This window comes from Salvelinus fontinalis, chromosome 20 (assembly GCF_029448725.1).
Source record: "Salvelinus fontinalis isolate EN_2023a chromosome 20, ASM2944872v1, whole genome shotgun sequence".
Taxonomy (NCBI): Eukaryota; Metazoa; Chordata; class Actinopteri; order Salmoniformes; family Salmonidae; genus Salvelinus; species Salvelinus fontinalis.
In genome coordinates, this window is record NC_074684.1 from 17,209,643 (window position 1) to 17,222,932 (window position 13,290).

The 13,290-nt window shown below is 44.7% G+C and overlaps 1 protein-coding gene across 6 annotated transcripts in view; it reads right to left on the reverse strand.

Annotated features, from left to right (window-relative positions):
* Nucleotides 1-13,290, reverse strand: part of LOC129817415 (protein enabled homolog) — a 152,650-nt gene that overhangs the window by 98,166 nt on the left and 41,194 nt on the right. The window lies entirely within an intron of this gene.

Below are 13,290 nucleotides of genomic sequence, written 5' to 3' on the forward strand. Positions count from 1 at the left end.
TGTCAAGATGCTCTCAATGGTGCAGCTATAGAACTTTTTGAGGATCTGAGGGCCCATGCAAATCTTTTCAGCCTCCTGAGGGGGAAGAGGCGTTGTCGTGGCCTTTACACGACTGAGGAAACCAACGGGTGGAACAATGATTATTGATCTCTAGTCAGACCGGAGCTGGCCGAGACACCGAGAGCAATTCCACAAAAGCCTCAAAGGGAGAAAACAAGATAACAGAACTGCACGGCTGGCTAAACACTGACAGGCCCTGGGCCTAGAGGGAGGAGGGGAGCTCCCAGACTTGATGTGGGAAGTGGATGCTTTGGAAGAAAGGAACAGGGGAGGGCCTCTTACTCAGCAGTAACGTCCTCATCTCACTCAACACACACCTCACTCAGCACCCATCAGCATACAGAACTAAAAATGAACTAAGCCCAGCCAAACAGACAGAGCCATGAAGGTCACCAGCCTCTCTCTACAAAGGAAAACAACCAATAAGCAACCTCATGCTCACAGACAAGCCTCAATCCATCTTTGATATGATGACCCATGAGAACAGGGTAGGCACTGTTCAGCCATAATAACCGCTATGCTTACTGGCTGTACATTAGAAGGTAATTGGAACAGCAAATTGCTTTGTCAATAACACAGTACTAGAGTCTGTGCACAAGTTACTCTTAAAAAAAAACACTAAAATATTTAAAAATCGGAACAGTATTGTGGCGTAGCTGGAGGGTGAACTATCCTCTTCCAGAGAAAATCATCATTCCATTTTTACATTCTATTAGCTACTGTGACTATCTTTAGAACTGAATTGCTTTAGCCGGGCAGAGACAGTTCTATATCTGCCTACCTGCTATAGCCTGTCTAGTGACAGTTCTATATCTGCCTGCTATAGTCTGTCTGTAGCGACAGTTCTATATCTGCCTGCCTGCTATATAGTCTGCCTGTAGTGACAGTATATAGCAGGCAGGCAGATATAGAACTGTCACTACAGGCAGACTATATAGCAGGCAGGCAGATATAGAAGTCTGCCTGTAGTGACAGTTCTATATCTGCCTGCCTGCTATATAGTCTGCCTGTAGTGACAGTTCTATATCTGCCTGCCTGCTATATAGTCTGCCTGTAGTGACAGTTCTATATCTGCCTGCCTGCTATATAGTCTGCCTGTAGTGACAGTTCTATATCTGCCTGCCTGCTATATAGTCTGCCTGTAGTGACAGTTCTATATCTGCCTGCCTGCTATATAGTCTGCCTGTAGTGACAGTTCTATATCTGCCTGCCTGCTATATAGTCTGCCTGTAGTGACAGTTCTATATCTGCCTGCCTGCTATATAGTCTGCCTGTAGTGACAGTTCTATATCTGCCTGCCTGCTATATAGTCTGCCTGTAGTGACAGTTCTATATCTGCCTGCCTGCTATATAGTCTGCCTGTAGTGACAGTTCTATATCTGCCTGCCTGCTATATAGTCTGCCTGTAGTGACAGTTCTATATCTGCCTGCCTGCTATATAGTCTGCCTGTAGTGACAGTTCTATATCTGCCTGCCTGCTATATAGTCTGCCTGTAGTGACAGTTCTATATCTGCCTGCCTGCTATATAGTCTGCCTGTAGTGACAGTTCTATATCTGCCTGCCTGCTATAGTCTGTCTGTGGTGAAAGAGTGCTAATAACCTGCCAAGAGACTTGAACCCACGAATCCCAGTAGACACAGTAAGCTTCCTAGTCTTAACACACACACCTCCACTAGACACAGTCATCTTCCCAGTGTCAACACACACACACACACGGCAGCAATAAACCCCACAGTCCTCAGTAGAAAGGAAACACTGCATAACACAGAATGGAAGTATTGTGCAACAGTCAATCCTACTGCTTAGATAAAGAGATGACGCGGAATAGGAAAGGATGTGGTCAAAACAGTTCTATGTGGACCACGAACTAGGGCATAATATCCAATGCTAATGAATGGAGAAGAACAATGGAAATGGAGTGAGCTGTACATTCATTCACAGACTACTGCTTTACTCCGTATTCAAATACATTCTATAACAAAGCTCCTAGTTTCACATTCCCACTGGTTTCCTTGTATCAGACGAGTCATGAAGGAGACGAGTCATAAAGGAGACTAATAATGAAGTACAGTATAGAGCTCTAGTCTAAACCACCAGAGAGAATCTGAAACATAACGCAGGCCTTTGGTAGCTGATCCGCCACCACTTTCCAACCACAGGCAACTGAACCCCAGAGGAATCCAACCCCAGACTAAGTGTCCAGGGCAGGGGAACATGTGTTAGTGGAGCCACACAGCCCTCTCAGTGGGATTGAGGTAGCAACGTGGCATTGGTGGTGGCAGGGCTGCCCTTCCCCATAAACATCAGCGAGGGCGTTCATTACCCCTTCCCTTTCTTTATTAAAATCTGCACAGTCATCTAAGCAATGGTATTGGCTGACCACCAAACACATAACGGTTGAGTAATGTGTGTGTGTACCACAGCTTACTGTTGTCATAACACAGACACTGACCCAGAAAGGCTCTTCGCATCACTGAAGCTAAGGGAAATCAGAAGAATTGACAAAGCGAAACAATGAAGGTACTGTAAGTAGCTAGCTTCCCAGTGAAGGTTGTTGTGGAGTCCTGCCTAATAGATGTGCAGTGAGGAGTGTAGGAAAACAAAGCTAAGGACACTGGCTTCTCTCTCGTTGCAGATTGTAGCCTTTCAAGACTGGCCTTAATGCTTTGTTAAGCAGACCCAGACAGACACACCCTCTCATTATAGTCCTGATTCCATTCAGATTCTCCGTATCTCCCCATTAGGCCCTCTCAGTACACCTACACAGCTGGCTCTGCATGGGCTCTGTTCAGCCTCTCTGAAGGACAGGGTGCAGTACTCCTCTGAGTATCACCACCCCCTTAGAGACATATCCGAAGGGGTCATATAGCGTGAACTCTATAGTAAACACAAACACAGTACACACAAAGCTGTAACGTTTGAGCTAGGTGGAATTGGAACACGAATAGGGGAGCGTTTACCTTCTTTCCCTTCATTAATGTTAATGTCTCTATACCAAAATATAACATCAAAGGGCCTGGATGTGAGAGATGAGGGAGAGCAAGCTAGCGGTGGTGACGTCAGAAAAGCACTCCAGGGACTAGCTAGACCTGCCTGCTTACGCAATACAGCGCCTGCCTTCTATAACCCTACCAAAGAACACATGGCAACATATTGCCGCTCTGTTTCTTACTGCTAAGAACAGGAATGCAAATTCTTTTGGAAGGAACACTCCATTATTTAGGTGTGTAAATGGGTCCAAATCATTATTTTCATCAACACAGTCGAATGAACAGACCCCATGTGGAGGTTTGTTTGACTGTCCAAGTCTTACAAATAAACTGCAGAGAACAGTTTTTCTGGATTTCCTTCAGACTCGTCAGTCAATCAGTCAGTCTCCCCTGGGGCAGACCAACAGCCCTTCCTCTGCCCCCTGTAGGCGCTACACCACAGGGAGGCCTCGGTCGATGGTTGTGTGGTTTCTGATTGTCCACATTGCCACAGAGAGAGCATAGCAACCCTGAGCCTTAAATGGTGTACTCGCATGCAGTGGTTAGGGCTAAACAAACAGGAATGTTGGCCTAGGAATCAGTCCGCAGTTTTAATGCCATGTTTGCTTTAACAAGCGGCTGAACTATGCTCTATACTCAAAACTAAATCCGAGGACGAACCCTGTAAATCTAAACAAAACAAAGTATGACAAAAGAAACACGAAGGACAATGTTTTTTCCCCCACAACTCATGTTCTGAGCCTCTGTATAGATCTAGATAGAACTTGTTTGTTTTGGACTTAGCTCTGAATTTCCATGGCCAGCATGGTCTGCTCTGTGTGGCTGGATGAGAGGGCCAGGGAAGAGGGCAGGGTTGATGTTCATGGAGCAGTGACGGGAGACAGGCGCCCACAACTGCAGCATCTAACGGACACTCAACACTGGGGCAGATTTACTGTCCAATGCAGACAGAGCTAACAAGGGGGAAGAGGCATCCAGGTATGGACACAGGAAGGCTCTACAACTCAATTAGCCGCTAACTGCTAACTAGAACCAGTCAGTTAAGCAGTCAAAATACCACACTAAGGGAAATGTGCAGGGAATGAGAAGAATATAGTAGTACTAAAACCAAGTCTAATTGTTTGTTTGAAAATGGAAAACAAAAAAACATGAGTAGCCACGGTTACCGGACAAATCGTGAATAGAATGTCAGTCACTGACAGAAACCACCTCCAATGAAGGCGTCTGCTAAATTACTGATATGTAAATGTAACGAGGGCTCATTTACCTGGAAAGTCAACCAAAGCAATATTGATTTGTCAGTTCAGCATTCTGCCTGACGTGATTACACGTAACCACATGTCAGTGAGGGGAAAGAAAATAATTCTTCCAGTCCATCTGGAAGGCATTAGGGGAGGGGATGGATGGGAGGTCCACAGGCAGTGGTATATAAAGTGTGTTGAGGGACTGGTGTGGGTCAAGGTTATGGTTCAAGACTTCAACTGGACCCAGAGTCCTGTAGAGCCAGAGTGAAGACTCCTAAGGGACACACACACACCCTACTGGGGCTAGCCTAGAACACTTTGATCCACCACTGGCTGACACACACACAGCTGATAGTGCAGCAGCACAGCACACTTCCCCACATGGGCCTCCCGTGCAGCAGAGTGAACATACTCCAGCCTCCACTGCCTGAAAACCAGAACCTGGCCCCTACTCAGGTGGCTACTTGCTTGCAGTGTCCCTCACACAGTGAATGAGGAGCAGCAGAATCTCAGGGCTAGCCTGACACCAGAGTACTGCTGGCTAGAGATGGGATGCAACGGTACCCTTAACTCAACATGTGAGCAGAGAGCGGACTGTTCTGTTCCTAGAATGCTTCCTTCAGAACACAAAACGTGATATGCTTTCATTTGCTCAGCAAACAGCTCACAGAGGTAGTTTAAACACTCCTACGTTTTAACACTTTCTCCACAGCTCCAGACCTATAGCAGACAGAAATAATACTGTGGATTCCTCTCAGCTATGGTAGAAGAGCAGAAGGGGAGGCGTGAGAAATGTCACTGCTGTAAACTCACTGATGGTGGTGCCAGAAGCCTGCTGTTGTTCAGACTGTTAGAGGCCTAGTGTAGTTAGAGGTGTTGGATTGTGACCACCAGACCCCTGCTGAGAAATGAATGGAGGTCCAGTATCAAGGCTAACGCTAGCAGGCTAAATCAGGCTAACACTAGTATGCTAATCACTGAAAGACCTCACCCTCCCACTCCTCTTCAGCTTGTATTCAATTTAAAAAGACACCCGACTGATTACGGAGGTAAGATCTTAATTTGATCACCCTGTTGCACGAGAACGTGTAGTGTATTTGAGACTTGATTTTCCCTTACGAAAAATGTATCTATCAACCCCTACAAAAATGTCCATTAATTATAATCCACATTCCCTGTTGCTGCAGGATTATTTTCCTACTGTAGCAAACCGGCTCAAATTAAGATCCTACATCTGTATGTCATCAATAAGGAATTCATATGACTCATAGATGGTTTGGTGATAGTCTGGACCATCTGTATAGCTTTGGCAAACATGTCTGGCATGACAACAATAGTCAGAGGCAGATCGTTATAAGAGTTGGCTAGATAACACAGCGCTCTGTAGCCAGGATCGTTTCCAGCAGAAGCATTGGAACACTTTGTGGTCTTGTTATCCTTGAATGCACTGTAAATCCCAGTGTAAGAATGAAATACCATGAACACACCACATTTTTCTAAACAGACTAAATCATGTAATAGAGATGGAAAGAGAAAGCCTTGATTGTCAGGAGTAGCACTACATGAACACTGAACAGTACAGTCAGTCGTTTCCAAATTCAAGCTGTTCTCTTAAACGGCTGACAGTTGTACTGATGTCCCTAAAAGACAAGACAAGGTGTGTGTGTCGCTCCCAACCCCATCCACAGCATGTCACAGTGCAGAAGGAACATTCTCAGTGGAAAGAGTGCAGAAAATGGATTCCTTTTCATTCACATGAAATCTCCCTCAGACCTTTCACACCATGTGAAACTAGTAATAAGGAAGACTGGTTGAAGGGGGGCATGTTGTGGAAATGTGCAGTGAGCCCCCTCCCTCACTAGTCACAATCCTTCATTGGCGCTTCACAAATTTTCTCCAAACTACAGCCATCGCCTTAGCAACACTGTAGGTGGGTGGGTTTTGGTTTGGATCCCTGGCTGCTTCCCCATAGCTGGGAAAGAGCGAGACACCCAGACTAAACCATTCATCGCTCTCACTATTTCACACAGTCACACACAGGCTTGGAGAGCATCAGATAAGAGGGATTGACCTATTGCCTTGGTGTGTGTGTGTGTGTGTGCGTCACTATGCTTGCATGCATGTCCACGGGTGGGGAGGGAGTGAGAACGTAAGATCACAACTGTTGTACTCAGTCATTACATCCTGCAGTCTGATTATCCTCATTTCACACACACACAGTCAATCACCGGCAGCTGTTTTCCTGGTCCTGCCATACGTACCGCCAACACCTCAACACCCTACCTCACCTCTTACCTCCGCTCTGACGCCAACCACACAGAGGGAGCCCACTCCTCACCACCAACCAAACATGGTATAACACAGAGGGAGCCCACTCCTCACCACCAACCAAACATAGTATAACACAGAGGGAGCCCACTCCTCACCACCAACCAAACATAGTATAACAGAGGGAGCCCACTCGTCACCACCAACCAAACATAGTATAACACAGAGGGAGCCCACTCGTCACCACCAACCAAACACAGAGGGAGCGGACCAACAACTTAAAAATACACACCACTCACTGCCATGAGTCATGCATAACACAAGCAGATTTGGTGGGATAGACAGCGAGAGCGAAGAGGGGGGGGGGACAGGGAGAGGGAGAGGGGGGGGGGCAGGGAGAGAGAGAGAGACAATGTTCATTCATGCTGCTTGATAGGCAGGACAATGTGAGGCATCACTGTAAAAACATTCAGGCGGGCCAGCTGCTGAGGTGACATCTCTGAGCTGGCTGAGGTTAAACTATATGGGCTGTATTTACGAGGCAGGGGAGGCCTGCCCTCAGCCGCTGGCACACAGACTGGAACACTCTAAAATGGGACAGTTGACTGACCATTAATACCTTCATAATGATGACTTTGTGAGCTGTTCACACTGGGGCTCATGCAGCAGAGGCGATCACAAAGCACAATTCAAATCTGAAATGTTGCTCAACTGGAAAACAGGAGGCCTTCGTTTGCTTTCAGGAGATAAGCGGAAATTGGGCACAACTTTATTACCTTCTGTGAAGCCACATTCTGAACATGTGATATTTTCAGTACATGTAATTCAATCTTCCGGTCAGATGACAAGGGTCAGTACCAGCTCTCGTTCATCGGAGCAAGCGTGTTAACTGGTACATTCATGATCAACACTTTCAACACAGAGCCACACAGGACCCAAGTGACATGGAGTAAGGTCCAAGTAAGCTAGTCATAAATTCCAAAAATGTACCTTTCCAGGGAAAAACCTTTCTTAATCTTGTACTGTAGTAGCAGTTGTGAAGAACACAGCCCATCCCTGTGGATTCAGTTCCACCCTAATGAAGTAATTCCCCATAGGACACAGAGGACCCATGGGACCACTAGATTACTGGGTCCTTCACTGGTGTGAGCAACAGGTAGCTGCCTTTGATTGGCTGTAATTGGTCTGAGCTTTGACAGTACCATGGTAACCAGCTCCAGGTTGAACCCCTGGGGAGTGGCAGAATAAACCCTGTGCAGGTTTGTTCACACACGACTTTAATACCAGTTTGCCGACAACACGGAAGTGGTAGGCCTCATCACCGACAACAATGACACGGCCTATAGGGAGGAGGTCAGAGACCTGCAGTGTGGTGCCAGGACAACAACATCCCAATCAACGTCAGCAAGACAAAAAAGGTGCCGATCGTGGACTACCGGATTAGGAGGGCAGAGCACGCCCCCATTCACATTGGCGGAATGCCCGAAAAATTTGTCTCGAGTCTTCTTGAGTATGACGCTACAAACTTGGCACACCTGTATTTGGGGAGTTTCTCCCATTCTTCTCTGCAGATCCTCTCATGCTCTGTCAGGTTGGTTGGGGATCGCCGCTGCACAGCTATTTTCAGGTCTCTCCCGAGATGTTCGATCAGGTTCAAGTCCGGGCTCTAGCTGGGCCACTCAAGGACATTGAGACGTGTCCCGAAACCACTCCTGCATTGACATGCACTGTCAACTGTGGGACCTTATATAGACAGGTGTGTGCCTTTCCAAATCATGTCCAATCAATCGAATTGACCACAGGTGGACTTCAATCAAGTTGAAGAAACATCTCAAGGATGATCAATGGAAACAGGATGCACCTGAGCTCAATTTCAACTTAAATGGCAAAGGGTCTGAATAATTATGTAAATATATATTTAACAGTTCTCTTTTTCCATTATGGGGTATTGTATGTAGATTGATCAGCATTCTTTTTCATCCATTGCAGAATAAGGCTGTAATGTAACAAAATGTAGAAAAAGTCAAGGAGGATGAATACTTTCCGAATGCATTGTGTGTGTATGCACACACACGCGCACACACACACTTGCGCCCATCTCAGTGAACTAATCCATTAAGGACTAAAAGCCAATTCATGCTTGATCTGAAAAGGTGGTCGGAGGCTCCATGTGGAGGGTGTGACAATTGTGGAGCCCACAGAGGCCAAATGGAGCTCAGTACCGCGTCACCATGCGCCTCCCAAATGATGTAACAATGTGGAGGGCTCCATTGACATGATTGGTTGACGGTAGGTGGGGCAGTATATCATGTATAAACACAAACTCACTTCATTGACAACAGCTTTCACTGCTCCGCCCTAAATTCTGCTGAGGCCATATTACCATAAATGCAGCATGACCAATGCAGACGTCGGCTTGACCATGCACTTCTCTGTCCAGAATACAAAATATAATTATTTTCCAGTCTTTTGAGAATTTTACAGTCTACACTTGTGAGAAACAAGTTTGGATTTATTTCATTCCATTTAAGAGTTTTCAACTGAGTCTTTGTTTGGGGCGCTCCTGTCCATGTTGAGTAACAACGTGCATGCATAGAAGTAGGCGTATAGGCTACCTGGCCTGAACACAAATGTAGGTATAGAAATGTGCCCATTTGGGGATCTGATAGTATTTCTGATTGGCTTAACACACCACCACTAATGACCGACCTGTGGATCTTCTCAAAGTAATGTTTCCTTCACCTCAAAACAGCAAGCAAACAAAGTCTGTTTTAACATCCATTGAGAATGACAATAGTTCCTCAAATGTACTTAAAATCTTTCCAGCTCTCTCCCTTTCGATAACCACTCAGTGTGAAAGGGAAAAATGTCATGCTCTGATCCAGTGGAAACGTCATAAAATCGGCCTAACTGATTACTCATTTTGGGTGCTGTTTATATTTAGGTACATGAGCGCCACAATACTTTTGACCGAATATTCTACAAGAGGAACAGGAGCTCAAGCAGTAGAAAACTGGGAGGTGACTGTACTCAGCTCCAGTGAGCTCCTGCCCAAGTCCTGCTTCTTATCCCTTGAGCAAATAGCCTACAATCGGTGTCTGTCCAGAGCTCACTGGGTAGGAAACTGAGGGGCCCAGAATATTTTATACAATGCTGCAAGTTTGCTAGCACAAGTCTCTGAGCCAGACCCAAGTTAATAGTTGATACGTTTCAAGTTTGTTGCAGACAGGCCATGTGTAGCCAATGTGATTTATTGGATTTTTTAAATATTTATTTTATTATTTTCTAAAAATCTGGATATTTTCTATCTACAGGCTACAATATTTTTATTTGTTGGCTTTATGTAGGCTATTTTAACATAGTTGTCAATATAAGTTACTTTAGGTTTTTGTATCATTTAGCTTTGGATAGAATTTTGATTAAAAACGTGACAATGATTGAGATAAAGATATTATTATAAATTAAATGAAACTATCATGAAAATGTGCATTAAAAAAAACATACTTGGCACGCAGATCGGTATAAGTCGGGGACAGCCTTTACAACTCTTCACATAAACTGCTGCTATTATCAAATCCTGATTGCCTAGTCACTTTTACCCCTACCTACATGTACATATTAGCACAATTACCTCTACCTCGTACACTTGCACTCGGTACCGGTGCTACCAAGCAGGTTCCACATACTGTAGTAACAGAAAATAGAATATTTCCTTTTTTATTCTTATCAAATTTGTCTTCATTTTTAACTCTGCATTGTTGATAAAGGGCTCGTAAGTATGCATTTCACGGTAAAGTTGTATTCGGCTCATGTGACAAATACAATTGTATTTGAGGTCTGCCTGGGGTTCTAACTGCAAGAGGTTCTAGTAGAGAGGTGTGGGAGAGACATTGTAATACAGTGTTGTCATACCAAAACTGCACCATGTGTACTCCCTCCGCACTCACCAGGTGTGAAGGATCATAACTCAATCAAAAAGCAGAAACAAACCAAACAGGTTCCACATAAACGGAATGAGACTGCAAAACGATGACATGGTAACTGAAAGAAAAACATGTCATACAGAATGTGTTTGGGGAGGAAATCAGTTTGCGTGCAGCCTCAACCCTCCAGAGGCTCCAGTCTTGTGAACACACTGCTAGTTTCTGTGTGAGTGACAGCAGCAGCACTGTGTTTGTGAACACGCCAACCTCATCAGGCGTTTGAAGGGTGGCTAGCGGGACGGTGAGAAAGTGGCAGGTTAGTGCAAACTTGGACCAGTTCCTCCTCTGGAGGTGTTTTACCCTACTGGGCGCTGTGGGCTGCCATTCAGCCAGTCACCGAGAGGAGTTCATATGGAACACAGCCATCAATCTACCACCACCCCATGGCTAACAGAACAGGCCCTGTTGGGCTACATGGGAACAGGCTGGACACCACTGGTTTTTATCTCAGGGTTGACTGGCCACGTTGTTTGTGTTGTTACTCAACATCCATGCCTCGCGGTGGAAAATACACAAGCAGAGATCATCCGTTCACCTACTCTGCGTCTCACAAAAACACGGTGGTTGGAACCCAAAAGGACAGATCTCCACCGGTCTATTGTCCATTGCTCGTGTTTCTTAGCCCAAGCAAGTCTCTTCTTATTGGTGTCCTTTAGTAGTGGTTTCTTTGCATCAATTCGACCATGAAGTCCTGATTCACACAGTCTCCTCTGAACAGTTGATGTTGAGATGTGTCTGTTACTTGAACCCAATTCATTTGGGCTGCAATTTGAGGCTGGAAACTCTATTGAACTCATCCTCTGCAGCAGAGGTAACTCTGGGTCTTCCTTTCCTCTGGCGGTCCTCATGAGAGACAGTTTCATGATAGTGCTTGAAGGTTTTTGCGACTGCCCTTGAAGAAACTTTCAAAGTTCTTGACATTTTCCGGATTGACTGACCTACAGGTCTTAAATTAATGATGGACTGGACTCTTCCACGCAGAGGGGAGGGGGGATTGATGTGTGGGTTTTGTGACACCTCACGCCCGGACGTAAATTGTATGCCGCAAAGGACTCTTTTTACCCATTAGTATTGGTGATTGGAATGTAACTTTCTAACAGAGAGTTTTTTTTTCCACAACCAAAAATTCTTAAGTCGCCAATTTTTTATTTAACTAGGCAAGTCAGTTAAGAACAAATTCTTATTTACAATGACGGCCTACACCGGCCAAACCCGGACAACGCTGGGCTAATTGCGCGCCGCCCTATGGGACTCCCAATCACGGCCGGACACTGGAACAATGTTCCTAACATCTGAATGTGGGGAATGATGAAAGATGGTCTATGGAAAACTAATGTTTATTTTGTGATGTCATGAAACATTTATTTCAACGTTATAACAGGAATATTGTTCCTTGAACACTATACACACTGCATGTCAGGTTTTCATCCTTTACGTTGCGTAGGAAATATCAAGGACAGAGTATTTTTGTTAAGATAGGAATGTGATTTTAGTTTTCTAACGAGATCATAGTTTTGATGATACTTTGCCTAAGTAGCCACGCCCGAGGGAGCTCAGAGAGTGTGTCAGCATGACAGAACACCCCCTTTTTACCAGAGTATAAAGGATGAGTTGAGAATTAACATATCAGACCAGAAGGACTCTAGCTGCAGCGTCGGTCTCCATTGGTTACAACCCTGAAAATCAACACGAGGTGAAGATGACAAAGTAGCCTCTCTAACAATCAATGTTACAGCTGAGTAGCTGTTCTAAGTACTGTATATAAGAAAGTGATTTTAAGTAGGACCATCCTGTTATTCTCTTCAAACCGTTGTCTACTACACTGCTCGTATCACCCCACTGGGGATCATCGATACGGCTTATTAGCTGTCTTCAGAGGACCACTCTTCCAGAACGAGTGAAAGTAAACACCGTCCTGTTAGTTCTGCTTCAGACTACAGGACAGGGCATTGAAGCCACGGCCAACTAAGGAGGACATTGTGACCTCTTGTAGATAAATCAGAGCCTTACACTTAAGAGCTCGGGAGAAGGAATAACAGAACCCCTTCCACAAAGGCCTGGGTCCAACAGAGATAAACAACGAAGGAAGACATTCAACCACATAAATACATTCATTATTTCTTACTCCAAACAGGTGGTGGTTCAGGGGTAAAGTATTATGATTACTGTGAGCGTAGCTTCAAGTGTATAAGTGTTCTCTTTCTCTCCCCCCCCCCCCCTCCATTTCACCCTCTTTTGATAAACAAGCAGTCATGCTGTTAATACGATCAAAACAGGTTCCTAGCGGACTAAGTTTCTAATCAATAACCTATACCGTGTGTGTGTGTGTGTGTGTGTAATTAATATATATATATATATACTGTGTTAGTTACTAAATAATTAAATCAATGTGTGTGGTACGGAATGATCAGTAAAGCTGGGGGTTGTGCAGATGCAATGAGTATGCTAATTATGAGACCAATATGAGGTAATGATTAATACTTATCAATATATATCTAGAGTTTAATTCGGGAGATGGTAACTCGTTAAACAACTTCCGTGGTGCCACAAATGCTAATGAGTTGTTACATGATTCATTTAATTTGAGTAAAAATTAAACCTAGTTAGTTGATTTGATACATAAATCAGATTAATGTCATGTGTTATTTCATGGTTTTGAGGTCTTCACTATTATTCTACAATGTAGAAAACAGTTTTTAAAAAAAGGGGGAAAAAGAAAGAAAACCCCTGGAATGAGTAGGTGT